The sequence below is a fragment of the Papaver somniferum genome, chromosome 3 (genome assembly GCF_003573695.1).
Source record: "Papaver somniferum cultivar HN1 chromosome 3, ASM357369v1, whole genome shotgun sequence".
Classification (NCBI taxonomy): Eukaryota; Viridiplantae; Streptophyta; class Magnoliopsida; order Ranunculales; family Papaveraceae; genus Papaver; species Papaver somniferum.
In genome coordinates, this window is record NC_039360.1 from 124,845,969 (window position 1) to 124,865,627 (window position 19,659).

Here is a 19,659-nt window from a genome sequence, read left to right on the forward strand (position 1 = left end):
TGGTTAGGTGGAATAATTGATCATGATATGGAGGAATTTTGTTCATTTATGAAACATTTAATGAACAAAGGAGCATTTTGCACGCTCTTTGGAGGAATGAAATTACATTTTTGAAAATGCTTGAAATGATGAAAAAGGTAAAAAAAAAAAATATTCATGGATCAGACGTAATATGCTTTGAGTCATTTTCCGTTGATTATATTTCCTTCCACTCCTCCATCAACAGCTAAGATCCTGTAATATCTACTGGATACTGCTTTGATGACTACATATGGTCCTTCCCATTTCAGAGAGAACTTGTGAGCGGACATGTCTTGTTGAACGTGCTTTGCTGTCTTTAATACTAGATCTCCTACTTGAAATGTTCGAGGTCTTACCATTTTATTATAGGCTCTGGAGATCCTCTGTGTAGGTTTCTATGTATTTTTCCACCTTAGCCCTCCTTGACTCGACCATGTCTAGTTCAACGATTCTTGATTTGGATACTTCGTCTTCATCCCATTGCACTCCACTGGATGTTGCAATCCTTGCTGAAGGAATTTTGATTTCTGCCGGAAGTATGGCGTCGGCTCCGTAGACAAGGGAATATGGTGAAGTCCCAATTGAGCTCCTTGGTGCGGTTCGATAAGCCCATAGATCCATAGGCAATTGTTCATGCCACGTTAGAGGATTGTCATGAATTGTCCGACTGAGAATTCAGATCAAAGTTTTGTTGGTGCTCTCCGCTTGTCCGTTTCCTTGGGGATAATATGGTGTGGAGAAGACCAGTTTGATGCCGTATTCCTCGAGTAATTCCGTCACGTGCCTGTTGGCGAAAGGAGTTCCGTTATTGGTAACAATGTGCTTAGGAACACCGAATCTACATATTATGTGCTCTTTGATGAAGGCTGCAATCGTGCCTCCGGTGGTGCTTAGAAGCGGAATAGCTTCGACCCATTTGGTGAAATACTCAGTTGCGGTGATGATGTATTCATGTTGCTTTGAAGATGCTGGATTGATATTCCTGATGATATATAGTCCCCAGCTGTAGAAAGACCATGGACTATTCATAGAATTCAATGGGATACAAGGAGTGTGGATGAGATTACCATGGATTTGGCATTGGTGACACCTCTAGACGTGTGCAGCTGCATCGTCTTCCATGGTCGGCTAATAATATTTCTCATGAATTTGGATAAATAATTTTCTTTTTCCTTGATGTTCTCCATCGTGCATTTCCTTCAGAATTGTTAGGATTTCATGCTCAACTAAGCATCTCAGTAAATTACCACCAAAGCTTTTGCGGTATAAGATCCCATCAAAAAAGACAAATCTCTTAGCTCTCTGAATGATTTTGACCGTTTTTTTCTTTTCCCGTGGTAGTTCATTGTCTCGGAGGTATTTGATGTAAGGTTCCCTCTATCCCCCAGTGTGGTGGACTGTCAAAACCTCTAAGTGATGAGGAGGTGTCTGACAATTAGGACAAGATCCTTGTAGAGCTCTTGACTGAGCCTCCATGGAAGGCCAGTAGTATCCCGCCCTTTGAAGCTTTCTGTAAAGTGTTACTACTAACGTTTGCCCGCAGATTTCTTCATGTATGCGCTCGAGTTGTTCTTCCGCTTCATCGTTTCCAAGGCACCGTGATAAGGATCCATCAGGATTTCGATAGTACAACTCCTCGTGGAGCAAGAAATAGTTTTTTAATTCTTTGAGACTGATTTTCCCTTCTATAATAGAGCTGCTCAATTCATGAATGATGGGTGCTCGCCAATCATTTGCTGGAACGTCTTCGACATGAGCGAGCCAGGTAGATGATACAGTACGCCTCTGCACGGTGATTGTTTTCTCTGCCCCTTCGAATTGCAACTTAGAAGCGAGAGTCGGTAGGCATTCGGCATGCCTGTTGTTAGCGTCCAGTATGACGACCGTGACATCAACAAAATGGGTTAATAGCCGCTGAGCTTCGGTTCTGAATGGAGCGAGCGTGATTTCTTTGAGAGAGTATGTTCCATTCATTTGATTGACCAATAATTTTGAATCCCCTCTTATTTCAAGGTGTGTTGCTCCTGCTTGCTTGGCCAGGGATAATCCTAGTAAGAAGGCTTCATATTCTGCTGAATTGTTGGTACAGTGGAAATCCAACTTGAACGAATGTGATAAAACTTCACCAGATGGAGACACCAGCACTATGCCCGCTCCTCCGGTGTCATTTCTTGAGGTGGCTGATCCATCGAAGTATAGAAGCCATGTTTATTCTTTGATGACTAAGATATCTGGAAACTCACCGCGCACATCTTCGTGTAACGTTGTCGTATCTTCTCCTGGAAAAGCAGCAAGCAATTCTGCAACTGCTTGGCCCTTGATTGTTTTAGGTGGCGTGCAAGCTATGTCAAATTATGACATCTGGAGTAGAAACTTTGCTGGTCTCCCTATCAAGGTTGGCTTTGATAGTAGGAACTTTATAGGATCATCTTTGGAGACAAGTACGACCCTGTTAGATAGTAAATAGTTCCTGAACTTATGGATTGCATGCACTAAGGCTATACATGCTCTCTCATCCTATGGATATCGGAGTTGAGCATCTCTCATTGTGCGGCAGAAGTAGTAGATCGGTCGTTCGATGCCTTATCCGTCTTCCTGAGCAAGGAGCGCTCCAATAGCAACATCACTGGAAGCTGTGTAAAGTATCAGGGGTCGTCCCTGTACTGGAGACTTTCATGACAGCAGGCGACAATAGTATCTGTTGTATTTTATGGAAGGTTTCTTGTTGAACGGATGTCCAGGTGAAACTTGCTCCTTTATTCAGTAGAGGGGTGAATGCAACAATGAGTTGAGCCAATCCAGGAATGAAGCGTCGAATATAATTTACCTTTCCCATAAAGCTCTGTAGTTCCTTCACAGTGCGTGGAAGAGGCATGGTGGTGATAGCTTTCGTCTTGTCCGGATCGACTTTGATTCCTTCAGTTGTGACCAGGAATCCTAAAAACCTTCCGGAGGAAACACCAAAAGCGCACTTCAAAGGATTCATTTTTAATTTGTATTCTCTGCATCTTTCGAACACTTATCTTAAAACTTCGAGGTGGGATGCTCGAGTCTTCGACTTTACCACCACATCATCGACATAGTCTTCCACTTGTTTGTGCATCATGTCGTGGAATATGGCAGTCATAGCTCGTTGATAAGTGACAACCGCGTTCTTTAATCCAAAGGGCATCACAGTGTAGTGGAAATTCCCAATGGGAGTACGGAATACAGTCTTGTTGGAATCATGCTCATTCATCTTGATCTGGTTGTATCCACTGTAGCCATCCATGAATGAGAACATACCGTGGCCACTGGTTGCGTCGACGAGCATATCAATGTTGGGTAGAGTAAAATCATCCTTCGGACAACATTTATTCAGGTTCCTGAAATCGACACAACATCTGATTTGACCATTTTTCTTCTTGACAGGAACGACATTTGCTAGTCACGTTGGGTGTTGAATAGGCTTGATGAATCCTGCTGCTAGTAGTTTCTGGATCTCGATTTTGATTTGCTCTTCGACTTCGTGCGTAAATTGTCTAGGCGGTTGTTTGAAGGCTTTGGATCCAAGAACGATGTGCAGGTGATGAGTGACCAGTTTGTCGTCCAGACCGGGCATTTACTCATACGTCCAGGCGAAAACATCTTGATATTCTTTCAACATCTTTATCAGTTATGTCCGTTCCTCTGATGACAGTGTTGAACTAATCAGGATCGTCTTGGATCATCCTCAATCCCAATGTTGATTGTTTCGAGATCATCAGTGGTGGAGTCAGTGTCGTCTTGTAATTGTCGTGGGGCCTGTTGAACCTCTTCCTCGAGTGATGGTTCGTTCTGACATGATTTTTCAGGGTGGGGACTTTTCATCGTTCTCCCCTATTAATCGCTAATCTTCACGTCGGCGATAAATGATCCTCCCTCCCGCATCACGACTGGTTATGAAGTTTGATCCTGGAGTTGAGACCTGATCATTATGGCGTTTAATCGGTGTAGTAGATGACTTAATCACCTTGGAATCTGAGGATGATGGCTTGTCAGCAACCTTTTCAATAGTCTTCCAACTTGCGAGTGGGATGCTGCAAACCTTGCTTGGAGGTTCCGGGATGCTCTTTTGAGATTCAAAGAACTCAGCATCATAGACAAGAGCATAAGGAGATGATGAAGCTGGGATGCGAACAATCTTGTTGTTGAGTAGAGCCTTCATGCATTGATGGTACGTCGAAGGAACTACCTTGTTATCATGGAGCCATGGGCGTCCAAGTATCATGTGGTAGTCGGGCTCTTGTTCGATCAAGTGAAACTTGGTTTTTGACTGAATAGGCCCACCTTTACATCTATGTAAGCATATCCATATGTATGGATCTGGCTTCCTTCAAAACCTGTCATCAAAATAGGATGACGAACAATCTTATTATGTATTAACTTTGCCGCCTTGAGAGTCTTCATAGTGACAATATTTGTAGAAGCGCCTGTATCGACGAGAGATCTTTTGAATTCGGAGTCTTTGAGGAAACCTGTCACGTACAGGGCTCGATTATGTCCTTCATCCGCCATGCTATCCTCTTCTCCGAATGTAATTTTGTCGATCGAGTGTTTGGACACCATAGACACTTCAATGACTGGAGACGATGGGATTAGTTGCACATCGGATGATATTTGGTTCAGTGCAGCAAATGTGTTCGTTTGTTGATCTCTGTAGAAGTGTAGAAGCTCACATAAACTCTCGATCAGATATGTAACTTCCTGATCCACCAGCTTTTCATAAGTGGTGAAGCTATTGGCTTGAGGGTTAAAGTCAACAATTTCAAGAGACGGGCGTTACACAACCTGAGCTTCTATGATTCTTGTCAAGTCCACCATGCAGTTGAACAAATTGTCGATTGCCTCTTTCAATCGATTTATGTTTCTTTCCAAGATTTCTTGCCTTCGTGCCGGTTCGGCTGATGGAATTTCTCCATCAAATGTATTGATAGATGAGAAAGGAGTAGTAAAGTAAGGATGGTGAATATTACCAGAATCATTTGGATGAGCCGGGGAAGCATCACCATTTGAAAGACTGGAGTTTTGAGCAGTCGCATTGGACCTAAGACCGACCATATTTGTGAGAATTGAGGTTGCAACTGAGAGAATGATCTCCCACTGTGGTTTCCAATCTGTAGATAGGTCAAAACGATTTGCTAGTTTTTATGGAATTGAGGAGATGACCGTGCGGAGGAGACTCCTTGAACCGAGCGAAATGTTCAACCTCACACAGATGCACTGCAAGAAGAGAGTGCTTTGAATTCGAGAGATCAATCTGTAGTACTCCGGCCTAAACTAAGACAATGGTTGTTCCAGAGTAAATTCGGTCACAAGAGAGGATGAGTCAATCTCTATGAGGGAAGCTGAGAAATGTGTGGAATCAATGGTAATCAAAGATTGTAGGTGTATTGTGTATTCTGAATAAGATAAGTTCTGAATGGTTGAATCTCTGTTGAGACTAATTGCTCAGATGATGAGTTGTTAATCTCTTGTTGTCTGTTTGACGTGAGATTCTTGTATCTCCAATCATGATTCAGAGACTTATTTATATTGCTGGAATTGTAAACACCATGATCCCATGAAGTGTGACAGTTGATGGAATCAAAGAGTGGGGAAATGGAAATCGTGTTTGAAACCAGTTGCTCATCGTGCGGAGACTTGGTCGATTTTCCATCCACTATTTTGTTAACTACTTCAACTGATTGCACGACTTGCTCGCATTTTCATCGTGTGTATGAACACACGTGCCGTAGACCTCCATACCAAAACCCTAGTTAATATCCCCCAATGTGACACGATTGATGTCTCGTGGAGTCTGCAAGGCAGACGTGTATTTAGTTAGTCATGAAGACTTCATGACTTCATGGGACGATGAGTCCATATATTTGCTGAGTTGAACATGATTTTGCAAAATGTTCTGAGACTCATGAATTGAACGTGTATGTTGAGACATAGGTACAATTCTCGAATAAATGTTGATAGCTAAGATGAACCAATATTCCTCAGTGTGAGCAAATATTATTCATCTGTCCGTTGCTCGTTTGATGAATTATTGGTAGCGTACCAAATAAAATATTAAATTAAGATACTGGAAACTGGACCAAGTATAATTAATAAAATGTTGATCATGAGATCGTCGTAAAATTATTAGCGTTCGTCCGAGTCTGGAATTATGATCCTTGGATTCAGAAACCCTAATTTTTATCAATTGGCGACCAATTGATGGTTTATTGAAAATTAACCATGGAATGAAGGAGGGACCGGCTACATGGGATCGTGGGTCAACCATGTAGCGCCCATATGCTCGACTGAGAAAATACCAAGACCCCTTGAAAAGTTGGTGAAAGGATGATCAAATGCTGGCTTAATCATTTCTCATACAATGCTCGTCTGAGCCTTAGGTGATAAAACCTAATTAATTGTGAAGAGGTGAGAGACCAACCAAGGGGTCATGAAACGTGCAATTGCGCAAATTAGGTCAAACTGTGGGACTGGCTCCTTGCAAGCCAAAGAGACAACCTTGGTAGGTCAAGGTAACATGCTCACGTCGTCAAAACGTCCGTGTCTCAGTTCTGAGAATTTTGATATTTTCTGGCGTGCGTTTGAGCGACCATTTGGGAAAATATGACAAAATCAGGGTTTTGCTGAAACTGAGGAAACTTCATGAAATGAAGGAAAATAATTATAAAATGAAGGAATGATGAAGCGCGGGACTGCTGAGGCCAAGGCATGGTCGGCCGGCCAATGGCCACGGTCCCATGGTGCTTTTTCCTAATTTTATATTATTTTTCATGATTTTATGAAAATATCATGAAGTCAAGGAGTTTGTTGAAATTAAGGAGTTTCCTTGAAGTGAAGGAGTTTCCATGGGATCAAGGAAACATAAAATTATTATTAATAATAAAATAAGGGCATGTGGGACCGGCTTTGAGCATGGTCGGCCTGCTGGGGCCCAGTCCCGTGCGTTTTCCCTCATTTTATGTATTATTTCCATGATTTGAAGGAATTTTCATAATTTGAGAGAAATACCATGAAATCAAGGAATTTCATGGGATCAAAGAAACTTAAAATAATAATAATAAAATAAAGGGACGTATGGGACCGGCTAGGGTATGGCCGGTCGGCTGGGCCCGGTCCCACGAGTTTCCCAAATTTTATATTATTTTTCACGGTTTTAAGGAAATACCATGAATTGAGGAGTTTTCATGAGATTAGGAAAATATTAATAAAATAATGAGGAACCATGAGGTGTGGGGCCAGACGGGATCAAGGCATGGCCGGTTGGCCAATAAAAACGGCCCCACGACACTTTTCCAAATTTTATATTATTTCCTTGGTGTGAAGGAAACACCATGAAATTGAGGAGTTTCCTCGAAACGAAGGATATTTGTTCAAATGAAAGGATTTTCATAAGATCAAGGAAAATAACAAAATATGATAAAATATAAAATTGGCATGGGACTGGCCACGGCACGGACCGCCGGTCAGTGAGCCCAGTCCCCCAGCGCCTTGGTCAATATTTTATTATTTATTATTTTTTTCCTATTTTGCATAGGTTCATCGTTTCGTCGTATTTTGAAATACTCGTTCGTGCAGGTGATTGTTAGTGCATCATCGTCGAGTACACTTGCACCTTTTGAGTCGGGGCTTACTCGAAGGTAAATCAGACGCCTGTGTGTTGAATATTTATTACTAACCCATGGAATTCAGCTGAGAAGAACCATGAATTGAAGTAACGAAATATTACGAAAATATTTGAATATTTTCCAGAGATTCAGTGGATGAATCTAAGAATTTAAGAATAATCAATTGATAGCTCTATACATGTACGAACGTTTAGGAGCATTAATTATTCTGAGCGACATGAGCTTGTTGAAGCGTCATATCCTTTATATAGTCAGGGAAAACTGTTGTTTGTATCCTGAAGACGTTATTGCTCTATACTAGCAGGCAAGATGTCTAGGAGCCGTCCAATCTCGTGATTCTATATAAAAGTAATTACTGAAGTGTTCAATATTCATGAGATATGTCGTTGCCTAGCCGAGAGACTACATATATGCATGTACTCTGAGAGACAGTATTCTCAGTTAGAGATTCGATGGGAGACTCGTGTCTCAATACTCACGTCTGATTGCTGGATCCGAAGTTCGTATAATTATGGGTTTACAATTTTAGCATTTGTCGAAAACCCACCATCTACAAGTGGTCATGACTACGACTCACAATGTTGAACATCAAGGCATGAGAAAACTCTTCCTGCAATTACATGAAGGAGGGTATTACTGGACCACGATGAAATTCGACACCGCCTAACACGTAAAGAAGTGTCAGCAATGCCAAAGCCACGGATCGTTGATCCATGCCTCGCACACTTGGCTTCACCGTGTCGTTACCCCATGGCCTTTCCATAGTTTGGGACTTGATATTATTGGATCAATAAACCCGACTTCATCCGGACTCCACAAGTATATCATCACCGCAACTGAATACTCTACCAAGTGGGTTGAGGCTATCCCACTCCGAGATTACTCAGACGCTACGATCGTCGCGTTCATCAAAGAATACATCATTTGTCGATTTGGGGCACCTATGATAATACGCTCGGAAAACGACACCTCCTTTGCTAATCAGACTGTCATAGATCTGTTGGACCAGTGCAGAGTCAAGTTCCACACCTCAACCGTCTATTACCCTTAGGGGAACGGACAGGCTGAGGCAACCAACAAGAAACTATTAAGGATACTGAGTCGGACGGTATTTGACCATTACAGAAGCTGGCACAAGAAGCTATCCCTTGCACTTTGGGCATATCGCATTTCCAAGAGAAGCTCCACTAGCGTGTCCCCCTATTCCCTAGTGTACGGGGAGGACGTGATCTTACCAGCAGAAATCGCTATACCATCCGCACGCGTGGCTATGGCTAGCCTTACCACCCTGGATGAAGTCAGTCGATTCGCTCACCTAGATACTTTGGAAGAACGACGAGCTAAAACTGAACGTTTTGCGGACATGTATAGGCAACGAACAACAAGATATTATAATCAAAAGGTGAAAGAGAGGGTCTTTAGTGTAAATGAGGTGGTAATAAAAATTGCGCCACACGTACAATGTAATGAGAAAGCAGGAAAGTTTGCAGCCAACCGGCAAGGTCCTTATATGATCAGCGAGGCAACAGAAAGCGGATATTACTATCTGAAGCGGATGAATGGCTCCCGCATTAATACTCCTATCAATGGTAAATGGCTTAAAACTTATTATGCTTAAGAAAGTTAATGTATGCTGGACGGCTAAAACAATAATAATAAATAATACGTACTTTATAATTACCTTTCGATTCATGATAAAACCTTGTGTACGACCTAATAAGGAGCGTTAATAGTCCCAGAAAGGACTAGGCTTAGTGTATGGCTTAGATGAAGTGCACCAATGGTCCAAGAAAGGACTAGGCTCAATGCATGGCTTAGATGAAGTGCACTAATATTCCAAGAAAGGACTAGGATCAGTATATGGCTTAGATGAAGTGCACTAATAGTCCAAGAAATGACTAGGATCAGTCCATGGCTTAGATGAAGTGCGCTAATAGTCCAAGAAAGGACTAGGCTCCGTGCATGGCTTAGATGAAGTGCACTAATAGTCCAAGAAAGGACTACGCTCCGTGCATGGCTTAGATGAAGAGCACCAATAGTCCAAGAAAGGACTAGGCTCCGTGCATGGCTCAGATGAAGTGCACTAACAATCCAAGAAAGGATTAAGCTCCGTACATGGCTCAATGAAGTGCACCCACGGTCCAAGGGAGGACTAGCACACAATCAAACATACCAATGGACCGAGAAAGGGTTAAACCTCACGCTCGTTCCGGCGAATCATGATAATAAACTATAGAGAATGATTGTCTCCGTGAAATGACTACTCAAAAGCGGATTCTGAATGATTCAGAAAACAAGATAATCTAAAGGGAACACACGTATAACATATGGAAAGCAACGCAAGCAGCATATCTATAAACATTCGACACAACAGGTAGAACAAGAAAACCAATACATTCTGTGATAGATTCCACTAGACCAAAAGAAATGATGACAAAACTAAGCTAGCACGCCTCAATCGGCCGCAAGCAACGACTAAATCGCCCTCCTGAGATTCCATCCGGCAGTGAGCCTTAGCAAATGCTTCGGAAGCCTTACCGCAGCCATCACGTTCTCTATTGAAGGAATGATCTGTATAGCACTCATGCGATCATCATAAATATCCATAGCATGGAAATATTGCACTTGACTAACTGCAAATAACTCCTCACATTCACGAACAAGCCGGGCATTCCCAGTGACAACATCTTGTAATAATCCAATCTTTTTCTCTCTTAGAGACAAGCATAAAACACTGATTGACTCTTTCATTAAAAAATACAGGAGTACGATACTTAAACCATATATATATATATATATATATATATATATATATATATATATATATATATATATATATATATAAATAGGGGGAGAACTCTTGCCTAAGAAAAATAAAATAAAATAAATAAATAAATAAGTCGATTCAGCGGCAATTAGCATGCGACAATGAGCGATTTCTTGGTCCACATCTTGTATCATCACAAGCGCCTCTTCACTCTGAGTAACGGCTGCAGCTAAAGCTACCCGCTACTCCCAGCACTTGATCTACCTCATACAAAATATTTTCGGATGCGGTACCCTGATGAGCTTTGGTAGAAATATCCTCTTGCTCCTTCAATACTTTGCGTGTATGTCCTTGCACAATTAACCTATGAGTCCGTAAATCTCTCAACTCACCCTTTAACACCAACAACCGTGCCAATTCAGCTGGCTTGAGTGTGGGATGCATCAGGGCACGTATCATACATAAGGATAAATCATAACCATGCATACGACGACTAAGTAGATGAGAAGCGGACACGCCATAATCCGCAATGACTTGGTCAATGTCCAAAATAGTAAGATTTATCTCTCGCAATAATTCATCAGTCGCGTGACTAGCGGAGACAACATCATCAAAAGCACTCTGGATTTCAAAAGAGACTGGTCCGGACGAACGAGTCCCCCGAGCTCCTACAAATATCTCATACTGCTTATCAAACCGAGCGCGTGCTTCTGCACGGCCCGCCAGCCTCTTCTCCCTAATTAGTTCTGCTTCAGCTCTCACCAGATGTAAGCGATCTAGTTCAGATCCCCCCTTAAAAGAGGACACTAAGGCTGGTACGGAAACCAAAGCTAGCACATAACCATGTAAGCGTTTATCCATATAGAATTTGATAAGCACACACAATGAGCAAAATAGAGAATGAAACATCATACCAACACTAAGAGCTTATTTATAGGAAATATATTCACTAATGCATTTATTACCACTTCATAACTACCGTCATAAAAAAAAATCACGATAGCACGCTAAATGCCAGTCGGAATTCAGCTAGAGCTGCCTCAATAGATCTAATACTGTGATCCGCTTCAATACAACGAAAGTAAGTACTCATGCGTTGTTCACGACAATAACCACGATGCTCAAGAAGAGTTAAATCAGGGAGACGGACCCTCACTTCGAATCCTCTTCACAAAATGATCCGCAACAGATAATTGCTCATGCCAACCTGCATTGTCGACCTCAAAATTATCTCGAGCAAGACACATCACGCGGAGGAGACGACTCAAATATTTCATCTCAAGAACCAATCTAACGCGACCAGCCATAGACCAAATGAATGAAAAGAGAAAGAAACTTAAAGAATGTCTGGGTGATTAACCAAAACAAAATTCTCACATATATATAAATGTAATCCAAATAACACGATAATCAAGGTATCATTTACTACAAAAAAAGGGATTCCTTAATATAATGAGGGGAGGTCGGCTACAAGAGAACGACAATAGGAAATGTACTCATCCACATCTTGCATCATTAATTGTACTTCCCCATACTGGGTAGTAGAGTCAGTAAAAGCGCTGCGCACCTCCTTTAACACTTGATGAACCTTATGCATAACCTCATTAGAAGCACATGCTTTTCGAGCCATGCCTAATGTCTCTATATGTTCATCATAAGCCTTTCGGGTCTTATCCAAAGCAATTAGGCGATGAGTCTGCAGCATACCAACTTCATCCTTCCATGAATCCATAAAAAATAATATAAAATTAAAGAAAGGAGTGTGGGGCGAACCATTGGCCAATCGGCCATGCCTTGGTCCCAGCCGGCCCCACACCTCACGGTTCCTTATTATTTTATTATTATTATTATTATTTCTCTAATTTCATGAAAAACTCCTTAATTTCATGGTATTTTTCACAAATCATCATGTAATAATAAAATAGAATAAAATTATGAAAACTTGTGGGACCGGGCCACTAGCCGGCCGGCCATGCGCTAGCCGTTCCCACACGCCCTTTGCTTTATTATTTTATTATTATTTATCCTATTTTTCCTTGAATTCATCAAATTCCTTGATTTTATGGTATTTCTCTCAAATTAGGAAAAAATCCCTCAAATCATCAAAAATACCTAAAAAATATTAAAAAATTATGAAAAAACTCGTGGGACCGGGCCATAGCCGGCCGACCATGCCTCCATGGTCCCACATGCCCGTGTTTTTATTATTTTAATATTTTTCTTCCATGAACTCATGAAAACTCCTTCAATTCATGGAAACTCCCTAAATTCATCAAATTTCTCAAAATTCATGAATTTTTCATAAAATCATCAAAATATTATAAAATTAAGGAAAAGGCACCACGGGACTGTAGTCACGACCGGCCGACCATGCCTTGACCACGTCGGTCCCACGCCTCCTCATTCCTTATTTTATAATTATTTTTCATCATCTCATGGTGTTTTCCTCAGTTTCGTCGAAACCCTAATTTTGACATATTTTCTCGAATGGATGCTCAATTGCACGCCAGAAATATCAAAATTCTCAGGACTGCGACGCGGACGCCTTGGGGACACGAGCCATCTATCTTGACTGACCAAGATTGGCTCTTTGGCTCACGGAAGCCGTACCCATCAATTTTCACAGTTTTGACCTAATTTGCTCGTATTAGGTCCAAAACTCTTCCAAACACTTTGGATTTTCATGAAGTGATCGTCAGGCGGTCACGTGACTACCCAGGGCCGGTTTTATGACCCCATGGTCGGTCCCTCACTCCGTCATAATTAATTAGGTTTTCTCACCTAAGGCTCAGACGAGCATTTTCGAATAAATGACTAAACCAGCATTTAATCATTCTTTCACCAACAAATCCTCAACTCTTCAGGAGTTCTTTGTATTTTCTCACGTGAGCATATGGACACTACATGGTTGATCCACGGTCCCATGTAGTCGCTCCCTCCTTCGTCCCATGGTTAAAATTCTGACGAACCATGAATTGATCATCAATTGATCAAATTAGGGTTTCTGAATCCAAGGATCATCATTCCAGATTCCAACCTTAATAATTTTACAACGACCTCATGGTCATTAATATTATTAATTATGCTCGGTTCAACAACCAATACTTTAATTAATATTTTGGTCGCGCTGCCAATAATCCATCAGATGAGCAACACTTGCTCAGACGATCAAATATTCAACAATTCATCACATGAGCAACACTTGCTCAGATGATAAATATTTGCTCAAACTAAGGAATATTGGTTCAACAATCAATATTCAACGATCCATCGAATGAACAATACTTGCTCACTTCATCGTAAGAACTATACCTCTGTCTCATGACATGTTCAATTCATGAGTTTCAGAACATCATGTTCAACTCAGCAACTACATGGACTCATTGTCCCATAAAACCACGAAGTCATCAATTGACTAACAAACCACGAGACGTCAATCGTGTCACTTTGGGGGATATCACTTAGGGTTTTGGTCTGGCGGTCTACGTCACGTGTGTTCAAACACACGATGGAATGTGAGCAAGTCGTGCAATCAGTTGAAGGAATTCACGAGGTAGTGGGTAGTAAATCGATCAAGTTTCCACACATTGAGCAACTGGTTTCAAACACGATCTCCACTTCCCCACTCCTTGATTCCATCAACTGTCACACTTCATGGGATCATGGTGTCTACAATTCCAACAATATAAATAAGTCTCTGAATCATGATTGAATCATCATCATCAGTATCATCAATCTCACGTCAAACTGACAACACGAGATCATCAACTCATCAATTGAGCAACTACTCTCAATTGAGCAATTTCAATCATAAAGAGCTTATCATATTCAGAATTCACACACCCACAATTTTTGATTACCATTGATTCCACGCATTTTTCAGCTTCCCTCCTACAGATCAACCCATCCTCTCTTGTGACCGAATTTACTCTGGAACGGTCATTGTCTTGATTTAGGACGGATTACTACAGATTGATCTCTCGAATCTAAAGCACCCCCTTTGCAGCAGTGCATCTGTGTGAGGTTTAACATTTCGCTCAGTTCGAGGAGTCTCCTCCGTACGGTCGTCTCCTCAATTCCTTAAAAACCAGCAAATCATTTTCCCACATCCACAATCATGAACACAATACACTCACGGGATTTAGGAGGGGACGAACTCTGACCCTGGGCGCCGCTTTTAAGACCACTACCCTCTTGAGAATAATCATTGATATAACGATCCTAGTCTGATTCATCCCCATCACCTAACATGTCAGAAGGAGTGCGAAAAGGGTGATTGGGATATCTAATCGTCCGAATAATTAAAGTACGAGTAGAGTGAAGAGTCATACATGGAGAAAGTACTTCAGGACCGCTCTGGCTAACGGCTCGACCAATTTGACGCTCCACACGTTCAATAAAAGTACTGGCGGATGACGACCCCACTTTTGGAGCCTTCAGAGAAAATGGAGGAGAAACATTAGCGGTTCGGAAAGAAGGCAATCGCGGATTGGGTAATATACCAGCGTCTCGTCTCATCTTCTTGGCAAGTCTATCGTCCCTCCACTCCTTAAAAGGCAGGTTAATATATTCTTCAAACATGAGGCCTCTAGGTTTGCAGCCGATAGGTGGAGAATTCTAGAAACGTGGGGCGAACCAAAATAACTAAGCAAGAGACTTGATAAAAAATAACACAAAGAGAGTAAGGGAATACCTTAGCAGGAGGAGGAGTCGTAGTCGAAGGAATTTTAAAAGGGTTCATAGGAGGAACACGCCTCATTTTCTTGGGATTGGATGAAGGAAGAGCACTACCTTTCCCATCCCCTTGAGAAAGCTCGTCATCTGGAAGGGGGTCCCAGCTGGTTGAACAAGAGAGGCGACCCTTGTTGCTGGAAGACAACTTATACTTCTTAGCAACCTCAACATTCAATTTCACACGAACTGAGGCATGCACCTCCCTGAAATCCTTCTCGGTCAAAGGCGGGGAGCATAGGGATCCTTGATGAGTAGGTTAAGCACATTCCGACTAACGCTATTTTGATGTGTTTTGATGATGTTGTAGTAATGAGGTTCAAACTCTCGGACTTGTGAAGATTAAATTTTAAGAACTCTGCAAAAGCAGTGATTGAGTGAATTATAATTAAATATTAGAGAAAATGAAATAGTTACCCATTGTTCATGTGTGAATAGCTTCATCCATTGCCTTGGTTACGAGAGAATTAGCCGCTCATCATGTTGGAAAACCTCTCAAAGAATTTCATTGATGCTCAAAAATGGTTTACAAATGATGAGAATATGATAAATACAATAAAAACGGGTTTGTAACAATTATATTTGTTAATAACCAGAGAACTACGACCCTCAGTGACAAAATAAGACTGCTGCAGCTGTGTCGCAAACGCTGTAGCAAATAAGTCTGCCTGATGTGACCCACATGTGTGAGTCGTTATTACTGTAGAAAAACGACTGCTGTTGCAGGTCCGTTCTTCGTGTTATTCATGTTCATCAGCAGCAACAGCAGCAGAAACCGAGTTTGGGAAAACTCGAATTTCTTTTTCTCTGGCTCTCCTCAGCCCCCCAGACTCTCGACGCCTCGTCTATGAGTCCCCAGCACTCTATATATACTCCACAGGATCAAGAAGTCTCGCTATAACTCGAGATAATTCTCTCTTAACTCGGTTTGATGAAAAAATATTCTGGGAATATTTTCTTCCCTGATTTAGCTTCTCACGCGTAGATTTCCATCCTGGTCACTCTAGAAATGTTTACACACGACCCACAATGTTGCTAGAGCCCTCATGCATGAGCAGAACACGCTCAAATCTTCTCCAATCCCGTGTTCAACCCGTGTCTCCCTGTTTTGCATTCCGTGAATTATCCAGCTCATTCTGGCCAAATTTGATTGAACCAAAATCCCAAAACGTGTTTTCTAGGACATATCACAACTTCCTACCAAAAATCAGCTATTGAATCGCCCTAGAACACGTTCAAAAATTCCAACAAAACATCTGCCAGTTGATAGTACTTTTTTCCGCCAATTTTTGGTTTTTGAATTTGGAAAGAAGATGTCCTCCACCCTAACCAGAACTGGGGTGCGAATAGCAGCTGCCTTTGGGGTGACTTGGGGTGCCCCTTAGTAATTCAGGCGCCCCTTATCCAACGGTGAGAGTCTGAATAACACGTGTCCTCCGGGGCTTTTACCAACTTTTCGAGCCGAATTTTCCAAAAAATGTTTATTTTCCAAAGGTGCCTACAAACACATAAAACACCAAAATTAGTACAAACTCGAGTGCCAACAATATATATTGTTGAGATCAAATTAAACAAATGTGTCTATCAAATACCCCAAACTTATTATTTGCTAGTCCTCGAGCAAAATTTATTTTTGAAAAGATAAAAAGACTACACTTAGCACGTGCAGTAGGCCGTTAAACCGCTAGGTGGCCCTAGCGGCGGAGTGTTGTCTCTGGAGGGTTTGCCAGAGGTGTACCCACAAAACCTTTTCTCTTAGTTGGTCACAAGTATCCAAAGAGCTATGAGGACATACATATTCTCAACCTATCTCCAAGTAAGTAGAATGCCAGAGAAATTAAAGGTGTCAGCCCTAAAGCTGACTGAAGAAAAAGGGAGACACATCCACACGACTGCTAGATAAAGAGATACCCGCTACACAGCTAGATAAACATTGTAAGATGCGTCCGCTGCTTTGTAGCTGGATAAGATTAGGAGAGAGATAAAAATGATAGGACATCTGCTACACAGCTGGACTAATTACGTGTGATGAGTTAAACCAGTTCTAGAAAGATTTTGTGCCAGATTGAAAGCAGACTAAAAAAGCAACCAAAATGCATCTTTCTTCGACTCTCTCACAGTGCTCAGTAGAAACAACGCCTTCTTCGGTCTTCAATTGTTGATGATAAACTCTCGAACCTCATATAACCTTGACAATTAACTCTTCTCTTCGATTTCTTGCTTGACTTATAAATTTCTTCTTCCATATGGCCTTATTGAACAAAAGAACGTAATGATGTTTCATTTTTTTTTCATTTTTTTTTTTTACAAGACAAAAATTTACATGGCCATGAGAGAAGGACTTTCAAAACTTAGATCTTCACAACTTGTGATGTCTTGGTATCATGGATTCTAACAACTTATATCATTTGCTCTTATAACTTCAACTTTGACTTTTGAATTATTCTCTTCTATTGTTGCTTCTAAACCTAAAATGTCTTCAACTTTCTTCATAGATTTTGATGTCGCTCCGCTTGTTGATGATGATAAGTTTCTACTGAGAGAGAGTCGCAATCCAGTAACTAAGACTACATTGTGAGGTTGCTTTGTCTTTCTGGCATTTCCCTGACCTACTTGCCTTTCCATCATGTATGGTTAGGTCCATCACGGTTACCCTCTAAAAGGAACAAGTTCTCTCCTAAATTTCAAGGATCTCAATGTCTTTTTCTCTAATGTCTCAATAAGTTGTTATCTCTAGCATTCCAATTTCTATCTTTTCAGTGAGAAACAGTATGTAAACTTAGCTAACCGGATACCATGTGACGTTAGAAGTTTCAAAAGTGCAACTAAAAAGTTTCTCCCATACCCCCAAACTTAAATCTAACATTTTCCTCGATGTTCTAAAGATAAAATTAAAAGCATGAATAAGGAGAAACGGTTACCACTTGAATAAAAAGAGTTAAGGAAAGATATTACCATGTTGCATGAGCATGGGTTACCTCCAAATAAGTGCTAAGTTTAAAGTCTTCAGCCAGACTTAGGAAAGGATTAGTCAACTCGAACCGTATAACAGTAGCCAGAATAAATGCGGGTCTTCAAAACCAAATAGAGCTGACCAAAGGAAACTGCAGTAAACCAAGAAAATGAACAAGACTAGCATGCCCTTACCTATTTTCCTGATTAAGACAACTATATTTAATTGTGGTTCAGGTTCTATAAAAGGGTATAAATAAATTTCTTTAGGCTGCAACTCCTCAAAAGTGAGATCCGAATTATTAGGTCCTAGAGTCTGTAAAAACTCAAATAAAAATTTAGAAGCACATAATAACAACCTGAATAATTGGGGATCCTCTAAGTCAATTAGATTTGACTCACAAAGTTGACCATAATAATGGTCATTCTTAAGAAAATGTGTCGACCCTAATATCCTAAAGTAATTAGGTTTAGTCTCAAAACTTAATTTCCGGCACATCTGAAAATCATATGTTCCCACAATTGGAAGAAATTTTTTTGGTGGGAAAACAAAGTCAATCTTGGTATCATAGCCTGGGTTAACCACATCAACCAGAGGATGGGTTTCTAACAACTGAGCTTCTCTATGGACATCATTAGGTTCGGGATAACATGTATGAAGATAATCTTGTAATATGGTTGAGGCATAAATGTCAAGTCCTACACGAGGGAACTTTCTAAGAGTTAAAGCACATGGAGAATGATAATCACCCCCCAAACTTAGAGTTTTTTGTGTCTCTAGAAAGACTAGTCACAACTTCCCTAATTTCTAGGTCATCAGATTCTTGGAAATGGTCAATTGATTCTTCTAAGTCAGGTTCATCCTCACTCATCTCTACGAGTTCATCTTATTCGTCTAAGACTATTGTTTCTAAATCGCTAGACTCTAAAACATTATTCTCAGAATAAACTCGTTCCTCTAAATCATTATCGGCTTTGTAAACAGGAAATACTACATCGTCTAAAACGAGGGTATCTCTAGTCAAATCCTCGTCCTTTTGAATAGGTGAATAATTATTAAAATTATTTGGATTTGAACTAGAAATAATATTATCATTGTAAAGTTCAATCGGAATAACCAATTCCTGATCACTATGCCTACATATTTCATGTTCTTCATCAATACTATCCTCATCATAATCATCACTATAATAACATGAAAATGATCGAACCTTATCAAAACAAGTAGTGTTACCAATTCTAACCTCGTCATCTTGATTATGTGAATAAAAACTATCCTTATTTTCGAGGGTGGTATTGGGAAAACTACACTGGAAATTAAGACTATCCTGAGCAAGTTTTTCCACAATCCTATTTGTATTCTCAGTAAATTGCTTGAGGGTCTCTTCTAGAGATATCTTAGTTGACCGCTCTACGGACTCTTCTGGGAGAAGAATATTATAAGTCTCTTTCATAAATAACTTCCATGTTGACTCATTGAAACTCTTGAGAGACTCTTCTAGAGAAATAAAAGCATTGTTTTGCTCATATGACATGTGG